The 9059-nt window shown below is 38.4% G+C and overlaps 1 pseudogene across 1 annotated transcript; it reads right to left on the bottom strand.

Annotated features, from left to right (window-relative positions):
* Positions 1–575: 575 nt before the first annotated feature.
* Positions 576–7768, bottom strand: LOC308158341 (sentrin-specific protease 2-like; annotated as a pseudogene). Its single transcript has 2 exons — positions 7678–7768; positions 576–1993 (listed from the first exon to the last, which is right to left on the bottom strand). The product of its transcript is annotated as a sentrin-specific protease 2-like (transcript).
* Between the last annotated feature and the right edge of the window lie 1291 nt (positions 7769–9059).

Here is a 9059-nt window from a genome sequence, read left to right as displayed (position 1 = left end):
TAGGTGGTCAGTACCCGCCGAACCATAAGCAGGGAGGGACTCCAGCAACTTCCTAACCTCCTCAGCGTCAACACATTGAAATTCAAATGAACAGTTCTTACCCCTCATTATTTCGTTGCTTATTAGTTTACAAGTGTTGGAATTGGTGCAGCACATGTTCTGTCTCAATTTGTCAGTTTTACTTGCAAAAAACTTATTAAAGTAATTAGCAATATCTAGTGGTTTTGTTAGGAACATCCCATTGGCTTCAACAAATGAAGCACACCCATTTTTCCTTCTTCCCATGATTTCATTCAGAGTGTTCCAAAGTTGTTTACCATCATGTCTAACATCACTTATTCTTTGCTTATAATATTCCTTCTTTTTGGTTTTGTTCAATTTAGTTACCAGATTTCTCAATCTACAATAATTTAGTCTGTCATCTAGTAAACAAGATTTTACTGACACCCTTTTAGCTTCATCCCTTTGTTTCATTAAACATTTCATACCCTCATCAATCCAATGGGCAGTTCTGGATTTCACTGTGAACTTTTTCATGGGGGCATGTCTATTAACTAGTTCCATAAAAACATTCATGAAAACATTTAAAGAAATCTCTGGGTCATCAGCAGTGTACACATCATTCCAATCTAAATTTCTAACATCATGTTGGAAATTGTTGTTGGTCATCTAGCTGTCGTTTCTGTAGTCGTTTGTAGTGGTGTGTAGTTCTAGAGCAGCCTCTGGTTGAGGATCTCCCAGATCATCAGCTTCCTGAAGAGAGGCATGTGACACTGTCTAAAGGTGAGAGGCCGTCCTTGAGCGATGTAGTCAGCGTATTTACAGGCAAAAACTCCACAGTCACTGCCATTCTTCTGCTGGGGGATCTCACTTGCCCTCATACTGCCTATGGTCCACTTAGAGATGTCCAGCTCTCTGGCCTTCCTGGCCTTGTGCTCCTCTCTCAAGTACAACAGTAACAAATTGCATGTCTCTGGCCCATAGAGTCATAGGCCCTTACTGTTCTGGATTTAAAGTCAATCACAGCCAGAGACCAATGGACTCCCAGGTGTAATGGAACCAGGATGACGTCATACAGGAAGAGGTCAACAGCCTTTGTCCAGCGTCTCACAGCCGCATGGCCCCCTTCCTGTCCCCCTCCCCTACCATGCAGCTTGGGGAAGAAGAAGGTGCTGAATGAGTAGACCCTGAGCCCCCCTTCTTGCCCCGGCGTACGTGCCATCACTAGGGACAGGTAGAAGTTAGTCACCTCATCGTTGAGCCAGCTGCCCTCCTGTAGTGTAGCCAGGTCTCTCTGTGTAATGCGTAGTTTAAAGGCAGAACTAAGGACCAGGTTAGGGTCCCTTTGACCCAAAGCACGGCTCACCTCTACCACCATCTCTTTGCTTAGTCGGGGGAAGTCCTCATCACTGTGGCGTGTGTGTGTGGTGTATGCGTTGGTCTGGGTTGGGATGGTTGACTCTTTGTCTACCAAATTGAGCCGGGCAGCAACCTCCGCAGAGAGGTCCATCTCCTCTGCTTGCTTTGTTGCATCACTGGTAGGTTGTGTCCACAGCTCCACTAAGTGGCTTACTAAGAACCACCTCCCCTCTCCTGTCTTTGACCTGTTTGGTTGAGGACACATCTCTCCACTTAAACACATTGGAGTTAGCTCTTAGGGGTCCTGCCTCTCTGGTCATAGTCTCACAGGTCCTTCCCAAGATGGCTGCTTTGTGTGTGTCTTGTGGAAGTGTACGACCCTGTGGTTTAGTTCGGGTGAAGGGAAGAGGTTGGTTCTTGCTGTATTTCTCAGACACCATCTCCACCAATCGTCTGTAACTATGGTAACGCTCCCGATCGCTCTCCTTTCCTGCCTCCTCTACAGCAAGGCAGGGCCTATAGCTGCGGACAGGGCCGGGTAGATCTGGGTTGGGGGGCCCCGTTCCCACCCCAATGCCAAGAGGGGGCCAGGAGGGCAGCAGCTGGAGGGAGCGTCTCTGAGTTCTCTCCTTCGCTCCACACAGCAACAACCCAGTGTGTTTCCTCGACAAAGGATTAGAGGAGGAATTTACATAGAATCATTTACACATCATGACACTAAGTAATGTCCAGAGGATAGCACTTGAAAGCATTATTTAAAACACTTATTTCCAAAGTGGTCTTTGATGGAAACATAAAATGAAATAAAACAAAACATCATACACTATAAAACAGCATATAAACAGCATGAAAACAGCATAAGAACACAGCATAAAAAACACACATTAAAACACACAAAACACTATTTTACAAGGGTCCTGTTTATACACCATGGTCCTTTCTCTTCTGGTGTTTTCTTAGAGTAGACAACGTTCTGAAGCATTTATCACAGTCAGAGCAACTGTAAGGCTTTTCTCCTGTATGGATTCTCTGATGGTCTATGAGACTATTAAAGTGGGAAAAACTCTTCCAACATCCGGAGCAGTTGTAAGGCTTTTCTCCTGTATGGATTCTCTGATGGGTTTTGAGAATATGAGAGAGGGAAAAACTCTTCCCACATTCTAAGCACAGGTGGGGTTTCTCTCCAGTGTGAACCCGCATATGTACACATAGACTGCTAGAAGAACCGAAACATTTTCCACATTCAGAACAGTTAAACGGTTTCTCTCCAGTGTGAATTCTCCGATGTTTTGTTAATGCTCCGGATGTAACAAAACTCTTACCACATTCTGAGCACAGGTGGGGTTTCTCTCCAGTGTGAAGCCGCATATGTACACATAGACTGCTAGAAGAACTGAGACATTTTCCACATTCAGAGCAGTTGTAAGGCTTTTCTCCTGTATGGATTCTGTGATGGACTTTCAGACGTTGTGCTGTGGTAAATCCGTGTCCACACAGAAGGCAGTTGAACAGTCTCTTTGCCTTGGGCGTCTGCAGGTCTGGTCCCCCTGACTCAGAAGGACTGTTCCCACTGTCAGAGCAGCACAAGTGTGGACTCTCTCCTGTATGAAACAGAATATATTGAATTAAACATATTATTCAACCAATTGACCTAACCAATCGCTAAGACAGCATCACATGGTGAGAACCTCTGATGCCTACACACTTGACATATTGATTGATTTGATTGAGAATGTTTATTTTGGTCCCCTATACAATTCACAATACAGATATAAAAAATGTACACAGTCACAATGCATAACACCAGGACCAAAAAGGTGTAGGCTGAAGCCATGGCTTATTGCGCCTACCCTTGTTACATGTATGTTTTTCCCCCCATGAATGCATAATCAAAACATTGAAACTTTTACAAACAAAATTTCACTTATGCATGTCAACAAAAGGTTCAAAAATACCAAACAAAAACCATATTTAAACCTCTGTTTTATACTTGTTAATCATCTTATTTTAAAATAATTTTTTAAATCCTTTTAGTGTACTACACATTTTCATTTCCTTTTCAAAAGTATTCCATAAGTTAACTCCTTTAACTGTTATACATCTTTGTTTTGCATTTGTTCTAATCTTTGTTTTCATAAACATACATATTCCTCTGAGTTCGTAATTACTCTGTCTAACTTGAAATAGTCTCTGGATACAGTCTGGAAGCATTTTATTTTTTACTTTATACATTACTTGTGCCATTTTGAAGTCCACCAGTTCTTTAAATTTGAGATCATAGGTGTTTATGAATAATTTGTTAGTTGGTTCTTGATAGGCAGCTCTGTTTATAATTCGTATAGCTCTTTTCTGTAGTAATTAAATTGGATTTGTGATTGTTTTGTATGTGTTTCCCCACACTTCCACACAGTAAGTTATGTATGGAACTATTAGAGAACGGTACAATATGTGTAATGAATTTGGATTAAGTATGTATTTTGTTTTATGCAGTATTGCAATAGACTTTGATATTTTAGTCTTTAAGTAGTTTGTGTGTTTTCCAACATAGTTTGTGGTCTATAACAACTCCCAAAAATTTGTTTTGATAAACTCTTTCAATTTCAACATTATCTATCTTGATTTGTACTTGACTATTAATTTTTCGATTTCCAAATATCATAGGTTTAGTTTTTTCTAAGTTCAATGACAACTTGTTTGTGTCAAACCATCGTTTTATAGTTTTTAGTTCCGTTTCCACTGTATCCAGAAGCTGCTCCAAATCTTTGCCAGAACAAAATACATTTGTATCATCTGCAAACAAAACAACATTTTACAACTTGGACACATTGCAAATATCATTGATGTACAAAATAAACAGCTTTGGACCCAGCACTGAACCTTGTGGGACCCCACATGTGACCCATAGCAGTTCACATTTATCATTGTTTATTTGTACATACTGGTGACTATTATCAAGATAGTTTCTAATCCATACATTTGCTATCCCACTAATGCCATATCTATCAAGATTTCTTATTAAAAATCTATGATCAATAGTATCAAATGCCTTCTTTAGATCAATGAATATCCCTACAGTATAATCTTTACTTTCAATTTTTGTGGATATTTTTTCAATCAATTCCATCACTGCCATTGTAGTGGATCTATTTGCTCTAAATCCAAATTGATGGTCACTCAGTAGGTTTTGTTTTTCTATAAAATCGTCCAGTCTTACTACAAAAAGTGTTTCTAATATTTTTGAAAACTGAGGAAGGAGAGAAATTGGTCTATAGTTGGAAAAACTGTGCTTGTTTCCATTTTTGTAGATAGGAATGACCTTTGCTATTTTCATTTGGTTGGGAAATATGCCGGTTTTAAATGATTGGTTACAGATATGAGTCAGTGGCTTTGCAATATATTCTATAATATTTTTTACTAGTCTCATATCCATGTCATTACAATCTGTAGATGTTTTATTCTTAAATTTGGTTACCACATCAATCAGTTCCTTCTCTTCAATTCTCTTCAGAAATATGGTGTTGGTGTTTATATCAATAATATCTTCGTCTACACCGTCCTTCGTTATTGGGTCCACAATTTAATTTGCTAAGTTATAGCCAACATTGACAAAGTAATCATTAAACTCATCGACAATCTCTTTTGGTTTAGTTATGTTTAGTTTATCTTTATTAAAGTAATTTGGATAGTCAGATTTTTTTGTACCCTTTTTAATTATGCTGTTTAGCACTTTCCATGTACCTTGTGTATTACTTCTGTGTTGTTCCAATAGTTTATTATAATATTCCTTTTTATTGTATCTCATTATACTAGTTAATTTATTTCTGTAAGTTTTGTATTTATTTTCTGCTACCTTTGATCTGTCCTTTAAGAACTGTTTATATAGCATATTTTTCTTTTTGCATGCATTTTCTAGTCCTCTCGTAATCCAGGGCTTGTCTTCATATTTGTAGTGGACAGTGTACATCATACAAGGTGAAAAATGTGGAGAGAAATTCATCATAAGCTTTATTTGGATTATTGTTTGAAATGACCCTATGCCAGCTTTGCTTCCTTAAATCTCGCTTCAGAGCCTCTATAGCTTCTGATGTTCTGTTACGAATCCATTTCTGATTTTCGGAATTTCTATGAGTTTTAATCTTGGTACAGTTCTGTATGGTTGCAAAAACAGGAAGGTGGTCACTTATGTCATTTAATAGCATTCCACTTACTATTTTACTCCCAATTTCATTGGTAAAAATGTTATCTATTAAAGTAGCACTGTTACTTGTTATTCTTGTTGGTTTTAAGATTGTAGGAAATAGACTTATACTGTACATTGTGTCCATGAAGTCTCTAATTTGTTTGTGTTCATTTGGGTTCAACAAATCTATATTTAAGTCCCCACATACAAAGACCATCTTTCTGTCATTTAGTTTATCATACATATCAACCATCATATCTTTGAATGTGTCAAGACAGGATCCTGGAGTTCTATATACACAGCTTATTAGTATGCTCTTAGATTTCTCCATATTTATTTCTACAGTGACACAATCCATAATGTTTTCTATTGTTATTGACATATTTTTTTACTATTTTACAGTCAAAGTCATTATTTACATACAAGGCAACTCCTCCTCCCTTCTTGTTTGTTCTGTTGGTGGTAAATAGTTCATAGTCCTCAAGTTCCACATCGGCTTCTTTTTCTTTACTGAGCCATGTCTCCGATACAGCAATGATGCTGAACTTGGTGAACTGTCTCAAATAGTCCTTAGTTTGATATCACATATCACACCCTCTGCCTCAAAATCACACCCCTCTGGCGGTCAAGAGAAATCATCTATCAATTTGAGTTTGAATTTGAGACACATTTGCCTGAGGAATTCATTTGTCTTATAACATCTTTATTTTGAAAGTAGTCTTTTCTGGACTGTGGCCAATTTATCCACAAATGAGTGCATGTAAAATGCTCTCAACAAATATTAGTGCATGCTTCTATCAAAAATTAAGATGGATTAAGGTCAGAGATGACCACTGATGAATCAGAATATTGTGAAATTGCAACATACATCATATGCTAAGTTCATATGGGACCATTATGTATTCTGACAAAGGTGTGCTTGCAGGTAGGTTGTGACTCCAACCTAACCCTTAGCCAGATGTTCTGGTCCAGTGCTGGTTTCGCTTCCTCAGACACACGAGAAATCACCACTGACTACCTCCTCCTTGAAAGCAAAAGATTTAAGCTGGTGTGGAAATAAAATAAAGCCCAGTCTTGCCATTAGGCAAGTGGTAGTAAATATTTTCCTAGGCAAAGGATTTAAGTTGGTGTGGAAATAAAATAAAGCCCAGTCTTGCCATTAGGCAAGTGGTAGTAAATATTTTCATAGGCGAAAGACTTAAATTGGTGTGGAAATAAAATAAAGCCCAGTCTTGCCATTAGGCAAGTGGTAGTTTTCATAGGCAAAGGATTTAAGTTTGTGTGAAGATGGGAAACAATCACAGTCTCTCTTTTTAGTGTTTTCCCCTGCTTTTATATTCATTCTATGCATGTATATGTTTTTATATATGTTTTTATATTCACTTTATGTTCTTATTCCTGTTGTAAAGCACTTTGAGCTGCATTTCTTGTATGAAAGGTGCTATATAAATAAAGTTTTACTTACTTACTTACTCCTGTATTAACATATACTAGCTGCTATCTGTATGTAGTACAGTGTCCAGTATGATGTCATCAATACTGTAGAACATAAAAGAGCTTCGTGGAATGTTTATCTGAATCAGCCTTTCATCATCCCTTCTGTATCATATCACACACAACAGGAATCATCACATGGCCCCACCCTCTCACCTCCATCAATGAAATCACCATGGTCCTCCTCCTGCTTCTCTTGCTTGATGATCATCTGCAGCGGCTTGCGGTCGAGCAAATCTATTCCATGATGGACTTTTACATCTGACTCTGAAATGCATGGATACAAGCTAGCCATGTTAACTGGTTGAACAAATGATTGGAAAATAATATCTTATGTGGCATAATTCAATCACTTCAGTGGACAGCAAACACCAATAGACAATATACTGTATATGGAATGTAAGGCTGACACACATCTGTGGTTGATGTATCTGTGTATTACCAGAGGAATGTGAGCCAACACAGATATTTGTGTAAAAGGCCGATATCAGATGATAATATGGGTCTCTCTGTACATTCTGATTACACTTTGGAGCAAGTAAAAACACACAGTGAAATGTATCTTCATTATCCTGTTGTGGTTCCTCATTATGTAGCATAATAACACACTCAACAGTTATTGACATGTGCCTCCACCAACTTACTCTGATCAAGTGAATCGTCAGGATCCTCCTGCTCTTCTTTGACGCTCATCTGCAGCAGCTTGCTGTCCCCAGCCTCCCCCAGCGATGCCATGCGTTTAGCCTGCATGAAGACAGACGCACTTTAATCAGGTTGACCAAACTAACCACTTTGTCCCGTGGCTTTTGAACGTGGCTATAATAACGGGTGCTTCGTCTGATTAAACACAATCACCCTTGGTGTTGAAACGCCTTCTGAAGGAAGGCACTCAAACTGTAAGATGATCTGTGTCTTCTTTGCACATCGATCGATCACAAACCTCACACACACAATCGCAATGTCTCTGTAGTTACAAATAGATAAGTATTCCTGCAACATTGTCTAAAATATAGTTTCATCTTTGAGAGATAAGTCAATGTGTACTTTTCAAGTCATGGAATCCATATAATTTTCAATAGAAATCAATTGAGTAAAGTAAAGGTGGACTTCAATGAGAAAAATACTAAAAAAAAAAGCCAATATTGTAAAGGTGAACTGCACCGTTTGGCTTAACTGCTTGTGAGAATTAGCAGTGAAATTAAATAGTATCCTGATGTATGGTGTGGCCCCTTCATAATCAAATTTTAGACAGTGATATTATGATCACATTGCACGTTCTAACAGATATCCTAATTCGTTATGGGGCCTCGTAACTTGCAGTAAGAAAAACAACCGTAGACTTTGTATCATGACAACAACGTCCTGTTGCCTTGACGAGTCGTGACTGTGTCTGTGTGATATATGATGATACAGATATGATACACTTCAAGCATATTTGAGGTGTTCCATCTCTGCATCGCACCAGTTATTTCAGCACATTCAATGTTGTCATGGGATAGTCCCGATTTTGAGCAGCGTGTCACAGTGGCCAAACACATTTCTGTAAAATGCAACATTACGTCCCGGTTTTCACCACTGGCTTCAAATAGTCACCGGTGTTTGGCCGAATTCAGCAAGACAACAACCCAGAAAAGCCTCATTAACTTCGCCATGCGTGAAACACAAACACACCTCCTCCATAGATCCTCCTTCTTCTTCTTCTTCTTCTTCTTCTTCTTCTCAGTTTGAATGGCGGTTTGCGACCAACTTAAGGCGCATTACCGCCACCTACCGGACTGTGTATGGACAGTATATTTGACAGGGAAATAAATAAAATAAAAAACCTGCTAGACAGGTGTGTTATTTTTTCCAGCTGACTTTATGTTAGACTCTGCATCATGGGCATCATTTATTTTGTAAATTGTTTTTGTCAAAAGTAGTTTATTATTGCCTATTAATGCTTGTACTTTACTCAATATCATTTTTGTTATATTTTTAAATTCTCACTGATTATTTTGGTGAAAATTGTGAATTATTATGACAAAAA

Source organism: Nansenia antarctica (assembly GCF_963989245.1).
Source record: "Nansenia antarctica genome assembly, chromosome: 5".
NCBI lineage: Eukaryota > Metazoa > Chordata > Actinopteri > Argentiniformes > Microstomatidae > Nansenia > Nansenia antarctica.
The sequence above is the reverse complement of the archived record's forward strand: the minus strand, read 5'-3'. Positions and strand labels throughout refer to the sequence as shown.